The following is a 23,555-nucleotide window of genomic DNA, read 5'->3' as shown; positions in this document are numbered from 1 at the left end:
GATACAGTACTGCTTGTAAATGTGTTCATGGTTCTCAGCAAATGTTGGAATAATAAGTAGGAATAATAATAATTTGAAATAGTAGCAGGAAAAACTGGAGAGGCTGGGAGAAAGATGTGGAGGATAAATTAAGCAGGTGCAGTGGGCAGAGCAGACAGAGAGAGACAGGTTAGGGAGCATGGAGGGCTAGCAGGCTCAACTCCAAAGGCTCTCAGAGATGAGTCAGTTGGTCCTGGAGCTTGGATCAGCATGTAGAATTACGATGTTATTGCAATTATGGGAAGGTAGTTGAGGGAAGCTCAGGACTAGCAGCTTAATGTTCTGAGATATATTATTTCAGATGTGAGAGAGGGAAATGGAAAAGAGGAGGGAGAGTCTCACTAATTATGGAGAGGATGTTCAATGTGGTAGTGGCACACTGAGTTTGGATGGGGTCTCAAGTTGGTTATTAGAGACGGTCTTGCTAATGACTGCCACCTAGTCATTAGTGATTGAGATGCATCATGACTGGGATACAAAGAGACACGTTCATGTTTGGAGCACACTAGAAAGGTGGATGGGCTAAAATAGACGAACAGTAAACCTAATTTCGCAAACACGAGAAAATCTGCAGACGCTGGAAATTCAAACAACACACACAAAATGCTGGTGGAATGCAGCAGGCCAGGCAGCATCTATAGGAAGAAGTACTGTACAGTCGACGTTTCGGGCCGAGGCCCGTCGTTTTGTGTTCTATTGTGTTAGACACCACATCTTCATACCTGACAGGTGCCCTTTAAATTTTGAAGCGGGCTTCATATTTGTGGTGCCACTTGCTTCCACAAAAGTGACCTACTCTATTTCTAACTCCCATAAAGTTTACGTGTACATTCGTAGCCTGTAAATGGAGTAGATGATGGGATAGCGTAGAAGGAACTTCACTCTGTGTCTGACCCTGGGAGTAAGTGATGCAACAGTATAGACCAAGTCCACTGTGTTGAAAGCACATACGTGTACCACCAGGATCAAAGACAGCTTCCAACCCACTAATATTAAACAGCCACCTTCTGTAATGAGGTGGACTTTTGATTTCACAGTCTGTCTCATTATGTCCTTGCACCCCATTGTCTGTCTGCTCTGCATTTTCTCTGTAACAGTAACACCACGTTCTACATTCTTGTACTACTACAGTGCACTGGTGTGATAAAACAACCTGTATGGATTGCATAAAAACAAAGTTTTTCACTGCATTTCAAGTATGTGTGATAATAGTAAATCAATTTACATCACAGCTGGGTAGGAAACACTGATGCCCTTGAACAGAAAATCCTACAAAAAGTCGGGTTTACAGCACAGTTCATCGTGGGTAAAGCTCTCCCCACCACTTAGCACATCTGCAAGGAGTACTGTTGCAGGTGAGCAGCATCCATATTCAAGAATCCATACCAAGTTCAGGAAAAGTTATTATCAGGCTCTTGAACCAGAGGAAATAACTTCACTTATCCCAACACTGAACTGTTCCCACAACCTATGGACTCACTTTCAAGGACTTCTCATCTCATGTTCTTGATATTTATTGCTTATTTATTTATTTATTATTTCATCCATTTTGTTTCTTTTTGTATTTGCACAATTCGTTGTCTCTTATACATTGGCTGTTTGTCCATCTTGTTGTGTACAGCTTTTTTGTTGACCCTATTGTGTTTCTTTAAATTTACTGTTAATTCACACAAGAAAATTAATCTCAGGGTAGTATATGGTGATATATACAGTATGTACCTTGATAATAAATTTACTTTGAAATTTGAACTCGGGGTTTACTTTTACTAATATTCTATCCCATATCAGAGAAATGTTGCACCATGTAATGGAACTTCTGGACCGGAGAACACAATAGGAAACGTGATCTCAGAAGTGGCTTTATTTGTCTGGGAAACCACAAAATAATTTAGATGAGACAACTAAATAAATACACACAGAGCCATTGTACCAGGTGATTCTAAATCTCAGCCCAAACCCAGCAAAGGTGAACCTTAGCTTCTCAGCCTGAGTTTAAGACGGTGTAGCTGGTGCCAAGTCTGCTGATTCATGAACTCGGTAATACAGCGGTGTTTTTGCTTCAACAAGCAAGATAGAATTCCAGGCCTGACACTTAAGCTCAAAGGCAAGCAAAGCCTGTGAATGAATCCCCCGCTCGTGAACCTGGATAGCTAACATTTCTGAAATTAAGTTGCTACTGCTCATTCCAACTTTATGTAGGTGTGTGAGATAAACCAGCGTGAGATTTATACTGGAACTTCATATGTATCACCAGTTTAAAAATAAGTCTGTAAAATCATGAAGTTCTACAGAAATGTCATGTATTTTCAAAAGAAAAGCTAAACTCAAACAGAACAATGCCTAGGCTGTGGGTGAAAATTCTCCTGTGCGGAGTGAGTAGGAGTTTACAGAACAGTGCAACAGAAGTGCCATGTGTGACTGCATTTCAAATCATCAGAGGTCCAAACAAAAATTGAATTTGGTCATTATTTTCAGCAGAAAAGCAGAGGTGGAATTACATTGTGTGCATTATGCACTAGAAGATTCTTCCAAGTCTCTGCTTGTTTTACTGGAATGAGACAGTCCGAAATGGAATAACAGAGGCAAACCATAAAGAACAAACGAAAGGAAATGGCATTTAAATGAATGAGTAATTGCATCAAAAGTGAACACAATTAAAATATTTACAGAAACTAATCAATTGCCAGGATCAGATATGCCTGAGGGTTTTAGGCCATCTCTGTGGAATTTTGATCATCTTTGTTTGTTATGAAGAACACAAGAAAATCTACCCAGAGAAGGCTACCAGGCTGATCTATACAAGAAATATGAACACTTATTTAGTAGCATTTCCTCGCTTACACTGGATTCCAAGTTCAGATAAGATTTTGTGCTTTCTTCTGTTAAAACAGACCTGGAGTATTTATTTAATTCCTTTGCCATGTTATTATTTCTCTATATTAATTCTTCCTTCTTTCTCTCATCATCTATATTTGTCCTCACTAGTGTTTTCATTTTTACATACCTATAGAAGCTCTTCAAGACCATTTTCACGTTTCTCCTTTGTTTACCCTCAAACCATATTTTGCCCCTAGAAGATAGAACAGTGCAGGAACAGGCCCATTAGCCCATAATGTTGTGCTGAACTAATTACACTAATAGCGCCTCATCCCTTCTGCCTGCACATGGCCCACAGCCCTTCCATTCTCTGCATATTCACATGCCTATCTACGCATCTGGTAAATGCTTGCTTTATCGATTTCTTTGTCACCTGTTGCAGAATCCTAAAACCCAATCTGCAAGTTTACTGTTTCCCTGCCAAATTTAATAACACTTTCTTTAAGTTTAATACTTTCAATTTTTGCTGTAATCTATGGTTGACCACGTTTCCTGTAGTGTTTAGGCACACTAAAGGAAAATAAATGTGTGGCAAATCATGTAATTTTTTTCTAAATGTCTACATACACCGTCAAACCCTCTCATGTAGGTTCCCCATTCAAACTGTCCCTCATTCTTGCACAAATTCAATTGTTTATATTGAATTCTCTAGTTTCAGATTGAATTACATCACTTTTTCAAGCTTGAGGTAAAATTTTCATCATTCTATGGCTGCCCTTTACTAAGGACCCCTCTAGTACCAGATTATTAATGAGACCTTTCTCATTGTACAGTACTAACCCTGAAATAGCTTGCTCACTGATCAGTTAATAAATTTTGCAACAGAATACATTCCAGGAATTCATCCTTGTTATTGTTGGCCCTATTTTGATTTGTCAATGGACAGCTTTAAAATCAGCCTGCTTAAGAATTTAACAAAAAGATAGGCATTGTGAAAAACCCAATTTACGAGGACATGGATGGACTTGGGTTACGAAAGAGTCATTGAGAGGTGAAAAGGGGAAATTAAAGCTGATTCAAGCAATGGAATTGCCATAGGAACTATATTTGACAGCAAAATTCAAAAGCATCCTAAGATCCTCCTTGGTAGCAGAGAATTGATAGAACAATTTTGGAGGCAGGCATTTACCCTACACCCAATGTTAAGTCCGAGTTATGATATGTATTGCCCAGAACTCAAACTGTATAATCAGTTCCATTGTACTTGGCATGCAACTTGGTGCTATAATCAGCTATTAGAACTGATTTCTATTTATTTGTCATACGTACATCAAAATTTATAGTGGAACAATTGCTTGGGCCAACAACCAGTACAAACTAAGAATGTTTTGGGAGCAGCCTGCAAGAGTCGCCGTACATTCTGGTGTCGACATAGCATGCCCACTATGTTCAGCAGAACAACACAAGCAACAACAAATTGTGTTGCGCTAGCTTGCTGGGAAAATAAAGCTTTTGATTGTCAAAAGTAAGACCAAATGCCAGAAAACATCATTTTATTTTCAAACCTGACACTGGAATTTTGCAGAATTACAAAGCTAAAGCAGTAAACTATGTAAGGGGATTTCGATTTTTATGTTACTGCGGAGGCTAATTAAAATGGCGTCTTTGTTATGTTAATCTGGGGAATGCGGCTTTGTTGTGTTAAACACTGAGAAAGTTTGCGCTAACAGTTTGTTTTTGCTTTAGAGTCTGATAAGAGAGTGCTATTAACCAATTGGGATAGTTGTTATGGTTTTGGTGTATTTGAAGATACTGTATGAGCAGGGTTTTGGGACAGAAGGCGGGAGAGCGAGACAGAGGATGGACGAGGTGCTGTGAATCCGCTAACGGGGTCGGACCCCGAGCGGGACGTTCGACAAGGAGATGGAGACGGACTCATGTGGAGCGTCTGTTCGACCACTGTTGTTGGTCCCAAGCGGCTGGTCGAGGTGGTCCGAGGGGTCGCAGGGTGAAGAAGAAGGTCCTTGAGCTCCAACGGTTTTTGTGCACGAAGAGATTGAACTTTGATAAGTGTGGCGCCTTTTATTTTCCTTTTATATTTTATTCTCTTTTAATTATATAGTTCCAGTAATATCTATAAACTGTAAATCATTTAATTGCATCTGGTGTATTGTCTGTTATTTGGGCAGGGTGGGGTACCTCACACAGCATCCACACAAACGAATTATCCAGTTTGACAGGGCCGAGGCTGTTTCCCTAGACGACAGCGAGCCGAGCGACCCTGAGGGTGGCCAGGGAGGGGTACATTGTGGGGGCTCGTCCGGGATTGAGTCTGCTGGTATGCTGTGTGGGTACCCTGTTTAAATCTGTAATGTGTGTCTCTGTGGGTTATTTGCTGGTGATTGCTGTATGCGTGGTGGGTGAGGTCTTTGTTCGAGTTCGGGCTGGCATTGACGAGTTGGAGGTGGTACTCGGAGCTGCCCAAGCGGTTGGGAGAGAGAGGGAAGAGTGGTCTGATTTGTAGGTAGGGTCTGCGAATAAATGTTCTAGCTCTGGCAGGCTCTGCCTGGCACTTGGGATAGTGTCCACCCCAGGAGGGGCAGAGGCGTGCGAGACGTGGGCGGAGTGGATTTCTCAGTTGTTAGATGAGTGGCAGTGCTTGGTTGAGGGAGGGCGACAGGGATTGGTTGAAAGTTTGAGTAGGCGGGCTGGTGACGGTGTTAGAGCTGTCAGGTTCACTTACACCGTAGTGACAGCTGTCAGTTATTTGAAAGAGGGGGGGAGTTTTCAGTGTGTCTTCTCTGGCGAGGAGGGCGGCTAAATTGCTTGCAGTGCCAGGGGGATCATTTCAGGGGATCAGTTGTTCAGCTGATCAGAGAGGGATCGAGAAACTTAGTGGAGGGCCAGTGGGGGAACGGCTTGGGGTCTCTGGGGAGGCACGTTCCCAGCAATGTACCAATGAACTTCCGAAAGGAAAAGACCCTATTCCTGAAGGCTTAGAGGGGCCATGCCCCAGGGTGTCGCTATGGATAGAGGGAAGCGATGCTAAAGCTATCCTCGACCCCGGGGCACAGATCAAGTTGTTGGGACAGTTCATTTTACAACCGGTGTCTGAAGCATTTACCCTTGACAACTGCAAGGGCACCGGAGACTTTGGGTACCAGTGGCAGTAGTTATCCAGAAGACGATTGGTTAATGACCCTGGAGTTCATGGATGCATTGTCTGGACACCCAGCGTGTCGAGTTGCTTCTGAGGACGTGTGTAGCAGCCTTGAGCCGGTACCGAATTTAAACGAGACCCAGCGGTGGTACGGCCTGGGGAAAGTAGCTGAGGGTGAGACCCTCTTAGTAGCTGCTCCGAACTACCACGAGGGAGGGGAGTTGACCGCTGAAGACACATCAGTGAGAGAGAGGTCGCGGCAACTGGACCCTAGCGGCGTGGAAGATGGAGGCAGCGTGTGTGTGGATTATGCGACGTGGTTTAATGTGCTGCATCTGAGGGGTGGATGTTGCCAGATCCTGAGGAGTGCAGCTGTTGAGCCGAAGACGGCCGTTACTAGTTCCCTAGGATTCTTCCGATCCGAAAAGATGCCCAAGGGCATATCCGGAGCCCCTGCATCCTTCCCGCGGGGCATGAGGAAGACCATGGGGGAAGTGAAGGTGTGTGGAGTTTTGACGTATGTGGATGACTGCCTAGAGCTTGGATTCGCCTGGGGGGACTATGAGGCAAGGCGAGCAGCTGAGCCCGGGCGACCGAAGCGAAGTGTCAAATGTGGAGGAGTTTTTGGCCAGAGGAGTTTGGTGCAATGTGAGGAAAATGACCCGACATACCAGTTGAACTTCCTGGTGTTGGGACAGACGGTGGTGGACCAGGGGATGGAGACCCAGGTCGTCAATCTGAATGAGACACAGGAAAGAGAGGGGATTTGCACCTCACTGCGGTCATGTACTGATGAACTAATCCAGCAAGAAGAAACAATGACCCACCTTGGAAGGGATCAGCAGAAACTCAAGACGTCCATTCAGAACAGATTGAAAGATTTACAAGTTGGGGAAGATCAAGAAAGTGTTCTGACTAAGGTCAATAGAAAACCGAGAGCCCAGGGAGGGGAGTTTGACTATACTCCCAAGGAGGTAAAGAAATGGAGGACAGATCTCGGAAAAGGGAGGCGGACGCTTGAAAGGAACCTGAAGGTGACTATCGCGAGTTTAAATTAAGTGGAAAAACTGAAAGTTGACCTGGAAGACGCCCTCAGGAAGAAACAACCGGAGGCTGAACATCCTTTAACTGCTGCTTTTCAGGTCAGGGTGGAAGAAGCTGGTGGTGTAACTGCGTCCCAGATTGAGATGGCCAGGAACCCTGAGTCAGAACTGCGGAGGCTGTGGCGAGAATTGAAGGAGTCCTCGAAGAAGCTGACGTCTCGACTGCAGGAGGCTGAAGGGGTAGCCCCGGCTAAATGTTTCAGTTTGGAGAAACTCAAACAGCAGCTACCGATCGAGGGAATGAGGAAGGATACGGGTTCGAAGGATGATGTGCTGCACATGTGGTACATGCTGTCTTTCGCTAACTTCCCCGTGATTGAGGAAGAGACTTTTGGCCCTTCTCCCACTGAGTCAGGTGTAGTGGGGAGAGCTAGCTGTGGGCAGTCTGAGTTACAGCAGGATCAGGAAGGAGGAGAGGTGGGGCCCCGGACACTGGACTGGGGGCTCCGAGCTGTAATGGTGGCCTGAGTGGGAGAGGAGTTGGCAAGCAGGCCCGAGGTATCCCTAGTAGTGTCTGAGCCTTTTGGGTTTAGGTGAGGGGGTACGGAGGTCTCAGAGGGTTAAAAAGCTCCCAGATAGGTTGGCCTATGTAACGCCCGTGGTACGGGAGTAAGGTCCACTGTTTGGGGAGCACTGTCACTGTGTGTATCTGTGTATGTGTGTGTTGTGTGTCTGTAGGACCGGGTGGCGGGTTATTTATAAGTCATGAGGACATGACTTTATTTGGTGGGGGAAGAGTGTAAGGGGGTTTCGATTTTTATGTTACTGTGGAGGCTAATTAAAATGGCGTCTTTGTTATGTTAATCTGGGGAATGCGGCTTTGTTGTGTTAAACACTGAGAAAGTTTGCGCTAACAGTTTGTTTTTGCTTTAGAGTCTAATAAGAGAGTGCTATTAACCAATTGGGATAGTTGTTATGGTTTTGGTGTATTTGAAGATACTGTATGCGTGGGGTTTTGGGGAGAAGGCGGGAGAGCGAGACAGAGGATGGACGAGGTGCTGTGAGTCCGCTAACGGGGTCGGACCCCGAGCGGGACGTTCGGCGAGGAGACGGAGACGGACTCGTGTGGAGCGTCCGGTCGAGCACCGTTGTTGGTCCCAGGCGGCTGGTCGAGGTGGTCCGAGGGGTCGCAGGGTGAAGAAGAAGGGTCCTGAGCTCCAACGGTTTTTGTGCACGAAGAGATTGAACTTTGATAAGTGTGGCACCTTTTATTTTCCTTTTATATTTTATTCTCTTTTAATTATATAGTTCCAGTAATATCTATAAACTGTAAATCATTTAATTGCATCTGGTGTATTGTCTGTTATTTGGGCGGGGTGGGGTACCTCACACAGCATCCACACCAACGAATTATCCAGTTGGCAGGGCCGAGGCTGTTTCCCTAGACGACAGCGAGCCAAGCAACCCTGAGGGTGGCCAGTGGGGGCTACAACTAGATGCAGTATGAAGCAAAAAAACTTTAGTGACAACTGAGTAACACCTGATGTAATATTCAGTAGGCTTTGTTCACATTCGCTACTTATAAAGTTTTCACAGGAACACTATAAAAAAACACAATATATTTAGCAATGTTTCTGTCTTTCACATCTGAACTCACATAATCTATCAAGCAACACAACAAGCAAAAAATAGCAGTGGCTATTACAGTAGTATTAATGTCTTTCATTGCACCTGTGCATATATGTACTTCTACATATGGCAATAAACACAACTTTGTTTTTGAGGAGCTGGGGAGAGTAGATTGGGAGCAGTGTTTATTGGGTAGGTCCATATCCAACATGTGGGAGTCACTTAAAGGCCAGCTAGTCCTAATTCACTGCCAAGAGGACCACAAACTCATTGTAGGGTTTGGAAGCTTGCATGACTCAATGACACAAAGACCTATGTTGGCTGGAGTCAGGGCTTTTGTGCTTTGGCTCTTGATAGAGTCACCTATGCCAGACAGGTCAAAGGGTAGAGGCCAGACTAATAGTGGTCCACCGGTCCTCCAGGTTCGGAAGTTCAGATCAGGGCCAACAGCCCTGACTGGTAAAACGAAATTGTTACAGCAATGAAGGTTCCTTCTACATCTGAGTGGAATACAATGCTTGAGTCTCCATCTAGGATTTGCGAGGCTGACAGTAGTGAAAAGCCAAGAGGAAGCTACTGACATGATGAAGGTAGCCCTGAACACTGCCAGAGATGGAGAACCTTCATTGTTGCCGTAAACACCAGCAGTGTAATGGACAGTAATTAGTTACTTTTCATCATAATTCAGGAACAACATGGTTCTTGTGAGGAAAAGAGAACAGCTTGGCAATGTTCAGGAATCCTGGATGATGAGAAATGTTTGAAATTTTATCAAAAAGAAAAAGAAAGCCTATGCAAAGTTCAAGATACTCGATTTAGATTGATGGATATAAATGAAACAGGAGAGAATTTAAGCAGGTAATCAGGAAGGATAAAAAGGCATGAAATGCCATTTACAAGTAGAATTGAAGAGACACCAGAGGCATTAAGAACAAGAGGACTCAACCTCTCAAAGACAAAAGAGGCTTTCTATACAGGGAGGAAATCAGGTACTCAAAGAACACTTTGTGTTGAGATTTACCAATCAGGACATGGATACCCTAGGGTATCTTGATATCAATGGGGTAGTGGTGTTGGGTCTCCTGCAAAGTATGAAGGTGGATAAATACACAAGTTATGATAAGTTATTGAAAGAGGCAAGGGAGGAGATAGGTTGGGCCTTTATAGAGATCTTTATAACCTCTTTAGCCACAGGTGAGATCCTACAGGCCTGGAGTTTAGTCAACGTTATTCCTTTGTTTAAGCAGTTTAAACAAATTAAAAATATATAGGCTGGTAAGCCTCACATGAGAAGTAGGGAAATTATTGGAGAAGATTCTTAGAGACAGGATCCTCTCACATCTGGAAAAGCACAGACACACCAGAGATAGTCAGCAGGACTTTGGGCAGTGAAGGTCATGTCCTACAATCATGATTGAGTTTTTCGAGGTGATGACAAAGATAATTAATGAGGGTAGGGCAGTGGATGTTGTCTACATGGGCAAGGACCATCATGGTAGGCTGATCCAAAAAGTTAATGCACATACTATGTGATACATGAAGACTTGGTCAATTGGATTAAAATTTGGTTTAGTCATAGAAGATAGATGATAATTGATGTTATTCTGACTGCTGCAACATACAAAATAATGGAGGAACTCAGCAGAGCAGTCAGCATCTGTGGAGGGAAATCAGAGGTCAGCATTTCAGATCAAGACTCTACCTGGAGGTCTGGGACCAGTGTTTCTCGTAAATATTTGTGAAATACATAAATGATTTGGATAAAAATGTAGGTGGGCTGATTAGCAAGTTTGCAGACAACACAAACATTGGTGGAGTTGTAGACAGTGAAGAAGGTTATTAAAGGGCTCAGCATGATATAGACCAGTTAGGACTATGGATAGAAATGTGACATATGAAGCTTAATCCAGCCAAGACGGAAGTGCTCTACATTCGGAGGTCAAATGCAAGGGGAAAGAATATGGTAAATGGTAGGATCCTTAGGAGATTGAAGAAGAGTGGGAACTTGGGGAGTAAGTCCTTTACTCTTTTATGATGGTAAAGAAGACATACAATATGCTTGCCTTGTGTAGAGGTAGATACATCAGGGACATTTAAGAAACTCTTAGATAGAGGCATGGATAATAGAAAAATAGAGGGTTACATAGGAGGGAAGGGTTAGATTGATCTTAGAGTAGCTAAACTGTTTGTACAACAAGGTGGGCCAAAGAGCCTGCATTGCACTGTTTGATGTTCCAAATCAGTCAGGTGCTGAGTGGTGTATTTAATATTTCAATATTATTTGAGTAATGCTGCAAATATGTTGTTTAATTAAGCATTCTTTGTTGCTTACATAATTCATTACAGGCTATATATATATAAAAGTAGTGTATGTCATGATGTCACCACGTCATAAGTGTGCGCCTCACTAAAAGTAAAACAGGAAATAGATACACAATCATATTCAGTGGGCAGGCACTCGGAGCGGGCAGCAGAGTGAGAGGGTAGCAGAGTGATAGGGCTTTGGCTCAAGCGGAGCTTCGGCTCAAGCAGGGCTTTGGCGAAGAAGGGTGAAGGCAAAGAACTGATTCACAGGGATTCACAGATAATGGCCTTCGACTTCCCCAGCGGACTCTTCCCTTTCTCCCATGGTCCTCTTTCGCTAACATCAGTTGCTCTGTCACGGCAGGTGAGTTCAGACCCATGCCATTCTCCTCCTGTGACATGTGGGAACTCAGGAAGGCTGACAGTGTCCCTGAAGACTACGTGTGCAGGAGGTGTGTCCAGCTGCAGCTCCTGATAGACCGCGTGGCGGCACTGGAGCTGCGCATGGACTCACTTTGGAGCATCCGAGATGCTGAGAATGTTGTGGATAGCACATTTAGTGAGTTGGTCACACCGCAGTTTAAGGATCTAAGGAAAGATAGGGAATGGGTGACCAACAGGAAGAGTGGCAGCAGGAAGGTTGTACAGGAGTCTCCTGCGGTCATGTCCCTCCAAAGCAGATATATCGCTTTGGAGTCTGTTGGGGGAGATGGCTCATCAGGTGAAGGCAGCAGTAGCCAGGATCATGGCACCGTGGATGGCTCTGCTGCGCATGAGAGCAAGAAAAAGAGTTGTGGAGCTGTTGTGGTCGGGGATTCCATGGTAAGGGGAATAGAGAAGAGCTTCTGTGGCCGCAAACAGGACTCCCGGGTGCAAGGCTCAGAGATGTCTCAGAGAAGCTGTAGGGCATTCTGAAAGGGGTGGGTGAGCAGCCAGCTGTCATGGTGCATGTAAGTACTAATGATATAGGAAGAAAGCTGGATGAGGTCCTACAAGCTGAATTTAGGGAGCTAGGAGATAAATTAAAGAGTAGAACCTCAAAGGTAATAATCTCAGGATGACTGAATTTCGCATACAGATGGAGAATAAAACAGTTAACAGATAAAAAACTAGTGTATTATGCTTGAACAAGGGAGACTACAACAGGATGAGGGAGGAGTTGGCTAATGTGGATTGGGAGCACAGGCTATTTTGGTAGGACAGTTGAGGAACAGTGGAATACTTTCAAACAGATTTTTCACAGTGCTCAACAAAAGTATATTCCAGTCAAAAGTAAGGACAGTAAGTGTGGGGAGAGCCAGCCTTGGATAACTAAGGAAATAAAAGATAGTATCAAATTAAAAGCTCATGTGTACAAAGTCGCAAAGAGTAGTGGGAGACTGGTGGATTGGGAAAACTTTAAAAAGCAACAAAGAACAACTAAACAAGAAATAAGGAAAGGGAAGATGGAGTATGAAAGGGAATTAGCACAAAATATAAAAATAGATAGCAAAACTTTTTATAAATATATAAAGCGGAAGAGGGTGGCTAAAGTCAACGTAGGCCCCTTGGAAGATGAGACGGGGAAATTGATATTGGGTGATAAGAAAATGGCTGAGGCATTGAACGCCTATCTTGTGTCGGTTTTCACGGTGAGGGCACGTCTAATATGCCAAAGAATGTTATGGATGAAATGGGAAGTGAGGACCTCGAAAAAATCACTGCCACTAAAGAGGTAGTGATGAGCAAATTACAGGGCCTGAAGGTAGATAAGTCCCCTGGTCCTGATGGGATGCACCCCAGGGTGCTGAGGGAATTGGTGGAGGTTATAGTAGACTAAACTCTGGGCAGGTCCCGGTGGATTGGAAGACAGCAAACGTCATGCCACTTTTTAAAAAAGGATGCAGGCAAAAGACAGGCAACTATAGGCCAGTTAGCTTAACATCTGGAGTCGGGAAAATGCTTGAAGCTGTCATTAAGGAAGAAACAGCGAAACATTTAGAAAGGAGTGGTTCCATTAGACAGATGCAGCATGGATTCAGAAAGGGCAGGTCCTGTTTGACAAACTTACTGGAGTTCTTTGAGGACATAATGAGTGCAGTGGATAGAGGGGAACAGGTGGGTGTCGTATACTTGGATTTCCAGAAGGCATTCGATAAGGTGCCACACAAGAGACTTATAAATAAGATATGGATGCATGGAGTTGGAGGGAGTGTATTGGCATAGATAGTGGATTGGTTAACCAATAGAAGGCAGAGAGTTGGTATAAATGGGTGTTTCTCCGGTTAGCAGTCAGTGGTGAGTGGGGTGCCACAGGGGTCAGTGCTGGGCCCGCAGATGTTTACCATTTATATTGATGATTTGGAAGAGGGGACTGAGTGTAGCGTAGCAAAATTTGCTGATGACACTGAACTAAGTGGAAAAGCAAATTGTACTGAGGGTGTGGAGAGTCTTCAGAAGGATATAGATAGGTTAAGTAAGTGGGTCAAGGTCTGGCAGATGGAATACCACATTGGTAAATGCGAGATCATCCACTTTGGAAGGAATAATAGAAGAGCAGATTATTATTTAAATGGTGAAAGATTGCAGCATGCTGTTGTGCAGAGGGACTTGGGAGTGCTTGTGCATGAATCGCAAAAAGTTGGCTTGCGGGTACAACAGGTTATTAAGAAGGCAAACTGCATGTTGGCCTTCATTGCTAGAGGGATTGGATTCAAGAGCAGGGAAGTCCTGCTGCAACTATACAGGTTACTGGTGAGGCCACACCTGGAGTACTGTGTGCAGTTCTGGTCTCCATACTTGAGAAAGGATATACTGGCTTTGGAGGCAGTGCAGAGGAGGTTCACCAGCTTGATTCCAGAGATGAAGGGGTTAACCTATGAGGAGAGATGGAGTTGCCAGGGACTATACTCTCTGGAATTCAGAAGAATGAGAGGGGATCTTATAGAAACACACAAAATTTTGAAAGGGATAGATAAGATGGTAGGAAAGTTGTTTCCATTGGTAGTTGAGACTAGAACTAGGGGACATTGCCTCAAGATTCAGGGGAGAAGATTTAGGACAGAGATGAGGAGAAACTGTTTTTCCCAGAGAGTGGTGAATCTGTGGAATTCTCTGCCCAGGGAAGCAGTTGAGGCTTCTTCACTAAATATATTTAAGATACAGTTAGATAGATTTTTACATTGTAGGGGAATTAAGGGTTTATGGGGAAAAGGCAGGTAGATGGAGCTGAGCTTACGAACAGATCAGCCATGATCTTATTGAATGGTGGGGCAAGCTCGATGGGCCGGATGGCCTACTCCTGCTCCTATTTCTTATTATGTTCTTCTTATTATTATCATCATCATCATCACCGGCTCCGTGTTTTCTTTTTGATTAGATTCTGGAGTTACAAAACATACAGTGAAGATGAGGATGTTTTAAAATTAACCAGAGATGATGACCTACCTGTGAGAGACAGTCAAGTTTAAGATAAAGCACAGCACTCTTTTTCTTTGCAAGATATGCTCAAGTTTTATAAAGTGCAGCATTTCTTTTCTTCATATGAGAAAAGAGACTCTGGAGTTTAAAAAAAAGTGCAGCACAAGTCTCTTCAGAAGAGGGAGAGAGATGTTTGAGTTTAAAAAAGGGCAGAAAATGGCGACATTCATGAATTCATAAACAGTGAGTACCCAATGATAATAATAATAAATTTTAAAAAGTGGAAATGGCTGGCTACATCAAAACGATAGACACATACGTTTGCACAACAGATAAATAGATGTTGTATACTGAACAAATTGAGCAACATTTTTAAGTAAATGAAATAACCGATGCAAAGTGAGTACACGTGTCCCCCGCTTTTCCAACGTTCGCTTTACAAAACCTCACTATTACGAAAGACCTACATTAGTACCCTGTTTTCACTTTCAGAAGGTGTTTTCACTGTTACAAAAAAAAAGCAGCGCGCGGTAAAAGGCAGCCCGCGCCCCGAGCAGCCGCTCTGCTCTGGATTCGGAACTACATTCTCGCCCGCATTGCTTAAACACATGTCAGTGAGCAGCCATTTGCAAGATGGTATTGGAAAAGCCTAAAAGAGCTCATAACGGTGTTACACTTAGCGTAAAACTAGACATAATTAAGCATTTTGATCGTGGTGAACGAAGTAAGGACTAAGTGAGTTTGGCTTGTGGAAGTTGACGAGGATGATGTTGAAGAGGTTTTGGCATCCCATGACCAAGAACTGATAGATAAAGAGCTGATGCAATTGGAAGAGGAAAGGATAACAATTGAAACTGAACGCGGTAGCGAATGGACCGAAAGTGAAGTCGTCCAGGAACTGAACGTGAAGCAACCGCGTGAGATTTTCGCTGCAATGATAAAGTACAACTTTAATTTTGAAAGGGTACGTAGGTTTAGGGGATATTTGCAGGATGGTTTGAGTGCTTACAAAGAACTGTATGATAGAAAAATGCGCGAGGGTCAGCAGTCAAGCAAGCCTTCCGCATCAGCCACAGCATACGACGAACCTTGACCTTCAACATCGAGGCAGGCAGTCATAGAAGAAGATGAGCTGCCTGTTCTAATGGAAACAGATGACGAGATGACACCCCAGTGTCCCACCACCCAGCACTTCATGGAGAATGCAGTGGTAGCCGGGAGGCACACAGCACATCTTTAAGAAAAAAGCCGAAATAAACATTCTAATTAATTAGGTGCCACCCAACACGTAATTGTCGGCCCAGATCAGAGACAACGCAATCGGAAATCGGCATTGATCTGGGCCGACAATTACGTGCCGGGCGGCACCTAATTAATTAGCATGTTTATTTCGGCTTTTTTCTTAAAGATGTGCTGTGTGCCTCCCGGTTACCGCTGGACCCCTGCATGCTTCGCGGTTCTGTATCTGTCGGCGGCCCAGAGGGTGGGGGCCACTGCACCACCCCAGAGGGTGGGGGCCACTGCACCACCCCAACCTGCGACGACTCAGTCTAACACACCATCATCAGTGTGCTCAGCACTGAACCAATTCCACTAAGCGATACTACAATGTACATACATTATTTCTACTTTATAATCGGCTGTGTATTTTTATGTGTTATTTGGTATGATTTGGCAGCTTCATAGCTGAAAGGTTACTGGAGAGTGCTTGCGCCGTGTTTTTGCCAACAGCGTTTGCGTGAGATTTTCGCTACAGAGAATAGTGCAGTAATGATTGTGGAAAAGTATTTCTACTTTATATAAGCTGTGTATTTATCATATCATTCCTGCTTTTACTATATGTTACTGTTATTTTAGGCTTTATGTGTTATTTGGCATGATTTGGTAGGTTATTTTTGGGTCTGCGAACGCTCACAAATTTTTCCCATATAAATAAATGGTAATTGCTTCTTCACTTTATGACATTTCAGCTCACAAACCATTTCATAGGAACGCTCTAACTTCGGATGGCGGGGAAAACCTGTACCAGTGTCGCTGAGTGTAAAAGGCGGAAAGGCATAGCGTTGGCTGAGAAGTTTAACTGTCAACCAAACCAGCCAAAATAAGATAAGCTGATATTGTGAAAGTAATGCAGGAACATTTAGAACCAAAACCATTGTTGACTGCAGGCGCTTTAAGCTTCATAAACACAATCAAATGGAAGGGAATCCATTTCATCTTACATGGCCAAATTGAAGAGATTGTTTGAGCATTGCCATTTCAGTGATAGGCTTAATGATGCACCAAAAGATCGTTTAGTTTGTGGAATGTTACAAGAAGGCATTCAAAAATAGTTCCTCACTGAAGCATACCTCATATTCAAATAAGCAGTTGAAATTGCTATGTCAATGGAAACAGCAGACAGAAATGCAATTGAGTTGCAATCAGAAATGCAAATAAGCGTGAACAAAATTGCAATGTCCAAACAAAATCTGCCTGGCTGAACAAATGATGTTTCTGCTGTAGCAGGGGCTCATAAACATTAGACCAATGCAGGTTAAAAATGAAACTTGTAGAAAATGCAACATTGTAGGACACGTGCAAAGAGTAAGCCAGGCAGACAAAATAAATGAAATGCACATGGAAGTGAAAAAGATAAAAAGTTAAGTTACAGTTTCAAAAAGGGCAGCAATCTGCATGCTATTGGTGAAAAGTCTGATACTGATGAGAATGAAACAGGACTGAGTAGCCTTAAGATGTGGAAACTAACAAGAGACAAGCAAAATGGTTTACACCAGAAGTGAACAGCAAATTAATCAAAAAGGAATTGGATGGGCACCGTTTCAGTTATTATGCAAAATGAGTTTGAATGACATTTCAAAGATACTGACCTGCAGATATCTAACTAAGAACGTATAATGGAGAAAAGACAACTCCTGAGGGAATGACATTCATAACAGTGAAATAGTGAAATACAACAACCAACAAGACAGATTGGGCTTGTATGTGGTAAAAACAAAAGGGCCAGCATTGTGGGGCCATGAATGGCTGAGACAACTATGACTTGATTGGAGATCCCTCCATCATTTGCTTGCCACATCCCCTGCTATACAGTCAACTGAAAGCAAATTGAGGAAGGTACTGGATGGTGCCACAGCAGTGTTCAAGGATGGTACTGAAAAACTCAGAAGTATCAAGGGCAAAATAGTTTAAATGAAAATGCCACACCCAAGATTTACAAAGCCCATATCTTTTATTATATTATCTATGATAAAGTAGCCAGTGAGATAGATTGACTTAGGCTGAAGGAATTCTTTCCAAGTTTGAGTTGGTCCCATGGGAAATGCCAGTGGTCCCAATAGTATGGAAGGATGGATTTGTCAGGATCTGTGGTGAATTTAAGGTCACCATCAACCTAGTACTGAAAGTAGATCAATCCCTTCCGCCCATGATAGAGGCTATCTTTGTAAATCTTTCTGGAAGGAAACACTTCAGCGAAGTGGACTTAGCTGAGGCCTACCAACAAATGGAGATGGAAGTGGAGTCCAAAGTGTTTCTCACCATAAGCACTCACAAAAGGCTTTATTACCATTATAGGTTTATTTTTGGAGGAGCATCTGCACCTACACTCTGGCAGAAAGCCATGGACCAGGTTCTGCAAAGCTGCCCGGGCCTCAAAGTTTTCTAGAAGACATGAATGTTACTGGTGAGGATGACAGAGAACACCTCCAAAATCTCAAGACAGCATTAAGGAGATTAGAAAATTATGGACTCAGAGCACAACAGAACAAGTGTGAATACTTTAAACCAAGCATTGATTTCAAGAGGTCTAGAGTACAAGAGCAAGGATGTGATGCTGAGGCTTTATAAGACACTGGTAAGGCCTCAGCTTGAATATTGTGAACATTTTGGGCCCCTCATCTTCAAAGAGATGTGCTGGCATTGGAGAGGGTCCACAGGAGGATCCCAAGGATGATTCCAGGAATGAAAGGGTTACCATACGAGGAATGTTTAATAGCTCTGGGTCTTTACTCGCTGGAATTCAGAAGGATGAGGGGGGATCTCATTGAAACCTTTGGAATGTTGAAAGGCCTAACAGAGTAGATATGGAATGGGTGTTTCCCATGGTGGGAAGGTCAAGGACAAGTGGGTACAGCCTCAGGATAGAGGGGCACCCTTTCAAAACAGAGATGCGGAGAAATTTCTTTGGCCGAAGTGTGGTGAATTTGTGGAATTTGTTGCCGCATTCAGCTGTGGAGGCCAGGTCGTTGGGTGTATTTAAGGCAGAGATTGATAGGTTCTTGATTGGACATGGCATCAAAGGTTACGGGGAGAAGGCCAGGAACTGGGGTTGAGGAGGAGAAGAAAAAGGGATGGGCCATAATTGAATGGCAGAGCAGACTTGAATGGCCAGACGGCCTAATCCTGCTCCTATATCTTATGGTCAAAGCATCACTTACTGTGATCACACTATTAACACACAAGATTTGCACATGTGAGCTGAGAAAACTCAAGCCATGGTGGATGCCCAAAGGACTTGTCACAGTTGTGGTGCTTTTTAGGATTTTTCAATTGCTGTAATAGGTTCCTGCCAAAATTAGTTACTTTGCTCCACCCTATGAACTCATTACTACAGATCAGGAAGAAATGGCAATGGACAAAGCTTTCCAAAAGGGAAAGGAAGTGGTGATGTTAGTCACTGTATTCACACATCGTCTAGTGAAGCTTGCCTGTGACGTCTCACCTTACGGTATAGGTGCTGTCATGTCAGATGTTATGACTGCTGGAAGGGAATGCACCATAGTCGTTGAATCACTTTGTCTTACCGCTGCAGAGAAAAATTACACACAAATTGACAGAGAGGCCTTGAGTCTAGTTTGGGGCATAAAACATTTCAATTGGTACTTGTATGAGAGAGAGTTTACCCTCATTACTGATCATCAACCTCTCGTGTCCATTTTCAATACACAGAAGGGTGTTCCACTGACAGCAGCAGCACAAATGCAGAGATGGGCCTTGTTTGTTGGAGAACACAATTGCAAGGGAATGACTTATCATAGAAATGCTGATGGACTGTCTCATTTACCTTTGGAAAAGGAAATACCTGAAGAATTTACCAATGAGTACACTCCACTTGACGTATTCTCCCTCATGCAAATCGAAGGTTTCCTTATTATGGCAGAGATGATCCAAAGGGAAACCAGAAAGTACCACATTGTCTCAGGTCTACATGGCCATCCAGAATGGCTGTAATGTGCAGAAAAGATTCCAGTTCAATCATGTTAACCAGCTCAGGGATGAACTTTCCCTTGACAGCCATATGTGGGGAGATTGAGAGTTGTTGTACCATTCAAGTTAAGAGCTAAAGTGCTGGAGGAGTACTTGCCAGTCATATTGTGGTGGTCAAGATGAAAGTGTTGGCTCAAAGATTTTTCTGGTGGACTAGGCTAGATCAGCAGATCAAACAGTTTGCCATGCACTGTTCAGAATGCCAGCAAGTCCAGAAGATGCCAAGAGCATCTTGAAGAAGAAAGGAGAAGAACGGTGTCCAGAGCTGTCAGAACCATTTCCTGCAGTCCACTCCATCCCAGAGGAGGGCTCCACAACCTGAGATTGTTTCACAACCACAAGTCTCATCTGCCAAGCTGAGTGACACTCCTTGTCAGGAAAGGCATTATCCCAAAAGAGTAAGAAATCCTTCACAATGATTAAACCTTTAGGCTTAAATGGCACAATTTAAAACCTACTATGCTGTGGATGTCTACATAGAAATTGTATTAAATGGTATACTGTGTATATAGTTGAGATGCATTCAATATTGAGTTGAAGTTTATAGCTAAGCAGGAAGGACTGTTGTGTATTTAATATTTCAGTAATACTTAAGTAACTCTGTAAATATATAGTTTGATTAAGCATTCTTTGTTGTTTACATAATTCATTATTGGTTATATGTAAAGGTACGTGAATGGCATACGTCATTACATCACCATATCATAAGTGTGCACTTCACTAAAAGTAAAGCAGTAAGTAGACACATTATCCCTGGCTCCATATCTTTCTCTTGATTCATATTTGGAGTTACAAAGTATAACACTGAGTATAAAAGTCAGTAAATAATGTTGCAGCTGTATAAAACTTTGGTTAGGCCTCATTTGGAGCATTGTGTCCAGTTCCGGTCTGGTCACTGCATTACAGGAAGGATGTGGATTAGAGAGCAAAGGAGTATTAGCTACCAGGAGATGTTGCGCCACCTTGGATTGTTTATGGTGGAACATCAGAAGCGGAGGGGTGGCCTGACAGAAGTACATAAAATTAAGACAGGCCTAGATAGGGAAGATGGTCACTATATTTTCTTTGGGTTGAAATGTCAAATATTAGGGGACATAGCTTGAAGGTGAGACGGGGAAAGTTTAAAGTAGATTTGTAAGGCAAGTTATTTTTCACAGAACATGGTAGCTGCCAGGGGATATTGTGGAAACAAATATAATAGCAAAATTAGAGAGGCATTTACACAGGCACTTGAAGAGGCAGGGAATCGAGTGATATAGATCAATGTATAGGACATTGGGGTTAATTTCAATTGGCATCATGGTTGGCATAGTGTTGTTCTGTTCTGAGGCCGTAAGTGATGAAGAATGAGGTGATGGGAAAGGGTAAGTGACACAAATTAGAATTAAAGTATGATAATATACATTATGTGTGAAGTATTCTGATTATTTCTGCTTTATATAATATTGGACTGAAGGAGGTTTCACTAATTTAATATGCCCAACTCACGAGTTAAATACAAGGAACTAAGCATAGCTCCAAAATTAAATCTTCCTCCATTATGCTGTTCTATATTAACTACTGGCTCTGAAAATAAAAGTCTGCTGTTTCAGTGGACAACTGTTAAAACATTAGTGAAATCTAATTACGACTGCCTTCAAAAGTTTAATTATTGTGCAATGAACCATGACTATCATCGCTCCTGGCCCAATAATGCAAGGAAAGTCATTTACAAAGTCAACTGGTGTTGGCTTGGTCCAATACACTGTATTGACAGTCTCGTGCAGTGGGGCGATAGGATGATTGATCTCCAAAAACAACCACCATCTTCCTTTCTACGATGTACAATTCTACGTCTCAATGTTAGGGCTAATCACTCCCACCTCACCACTGGAATTCATTTCAAGGCTATAATAATATCTGTGGCTAACTGGTCTGACCCTATGGTTTATACCATGTGGAGAAAATATAATTTTCTGGATACTGTGTCTGTGATGGTAGGGATCTTGGGAGGAAGCCAAGTTGGATCAATCTATTGAGCACCTGACCGAATGTAGTTGCTAATGCTTCAGCCTTTTCTTTAGCAGCCACATGCTGGACCCTGCCATCATTGAGGGCGAGGATATTCTTGAAGCCTGTTTCTATTGTTAGCTGTTTAATCAATCGCACGAGAAATGAGGAGAGGGCATGGGACTGCAGAGCTTCAATTTGACCCACTGGTTATGGGTCACTTCACTGTGTTACTTAATGTTGTATTTGCTGATCATCTCATATGTACTATACTGCAGCTTCACCACACTGATACCTCAAGTGTTTTAGGTATGCCTGGTGCTGCTACTGAATTGAATTGACTTTATTGCTTACATCTTTCACATACATGAGGAGTAATAATCTTTATGTTATGCCTCCATCTAAATGTGCAATGTGCAATCATAATAATTTATAATAAATACGTGTTTGGCACAACTCTTTGGGCCGAAGGGCCTGTATTGTGCTGTAGGTTTTCTATGTTTCCATGTTTTAAATAGCACAGTCAATGGGTACCCTCAATCAGCGTGAGTTCAGCAGTCTGATGGCCTGGTGGAAGAAGCTGTCTGAGAGCCTGTTGGTCCTGGCTTTTATGATGCAGTACCGCTTCCCGGATGGTAGCAGCTGGAATAGATTGTGGTTGGGATGGCTTCGGTCCCCAATGATCCTATGGGCCCTTTTTATACTCTTGTCCTTGTAAATGTCCTGAACCATGAAGCTCTTCTGCACTCTTTCACTGAACCAGGATCAACGTCCCAGTTGATAGTAACAGTAGAGAGTGAGGAACATGGAATCCATGAGGTTACATTTTCTGCTCCGTCTGCTGCGTGTACTCTGTGCTTCATGGATGCTCCTTTTCCAGCAGCCAGCTCAGTACAGAATCTATCCTAGTTAGCACAATGAATTGCTAGACAATATCATAGACAGTATTTTCAATATGAAGTCAGACATTGTCTCCACAAGGGCTGACAGTTACTTTTACCAATTATATTATGCTCAGATGGATTTGCATAGGTAATTAGGGGAGGTCAAGTATAAGTAGGTTTTGTCACCCTGTTAAAACTATTCATTCTCTGCCACAAACTCGTTCAAGCAGCTATGTCCTTCAGGACTAGGCCAGCTCCTTTTGTGGCAATGCCCCCAAGCCACTTGGAGATAAACAGCGAACGTCCCCAAGAATACACTGTACACCTTTGCCATTTTCATTCTTTTTCCCAGGTGTTGTTCACCTTGGAAGAACAATGAATCACCAAGTGAGGGCATGCGGTAGATAATGATTAGGCAGAGTTTCTTTTCTCATCTTAGTCTTGAGGACATGAGACTTTATAGGGTCTTTAGTCAATGTTGAAGACCTCAGGTGCTACACCCTCCTGCCTTTGTACTACTGCACACCTACCCTAGTGGACTGTGCTGCTGATAGAACTAGACTTAGGCAAGGCTTGTGATGGTGGGACCAGTACATTGCCTAAGGTATGATTTGGTTATAATGGTTATTTCAAGTTTCTTGCAATAACTAGTCTGTAGGACAGTGCTCCCAATTGAAACACAGATCCCAAGATGTTTGTGAAAAGAACATTGCAACATTGACTGGACTGCAAATAATTTTCCTACATTGGAATTTGGTGCCTGGACCAATGCCAGGTAGTCCAGTCAGTTTATTGATTCTCTTTTTGAACATAAATAATGGTTCAATTCAATGGCATGTTGGGCTATTTCAGATGGCTGACCTCGTCAGAGACAGCTGCATTCTGTAGATTAATTAAATATCATAGGCCTATTTTGTTGGTTCATCCTATTTTTTAAGACTGTATTCTGACGTTTATTGCAATCTCTCTCCCAACTAAGCCTTCCCTATCTTCAAACCACCCTGTGGGATTGGATCTGGATGG

At 43.1% G+C, this 23,555-nt stretch overlaps 1 protein-coding gene across 3 annotated transcripts in view; it reads right to left on the bottom strand.

The window, feature by feature from the left end:
* Window positions 1-23,555, bottom strand: part of LOC140195455 (disintegrin and metalloproteinase domain-containing protein 22-like) — a 345,726-nt gene that overhangs the window by 199,641 nt on the left and 122,530 nt on the right. The gene's annotated exons all lie outside the window — the stretch shown is intronic.

Source organism: Mobula birostris, chromosome 3, assembly GCF_030028105.1.
Source record: "Mobula birostris isolate sMobBir1 chromosome 3, sMobBir1.hap1, whole genome shotgun sequence".
In the NCBI taxonomy this organism is placed as follows: Eukaryota; Metazoa; Chordata; class Chondrichthyes; order Myliobatiformes; family Myliobatidae; genus Mobula; species Mobula birostris.
The sequence above is the reverse complement of the archived record's forward strand: the minus strand, read 5'-3'. Positions and strand labels throughout refer to the sequence as shown.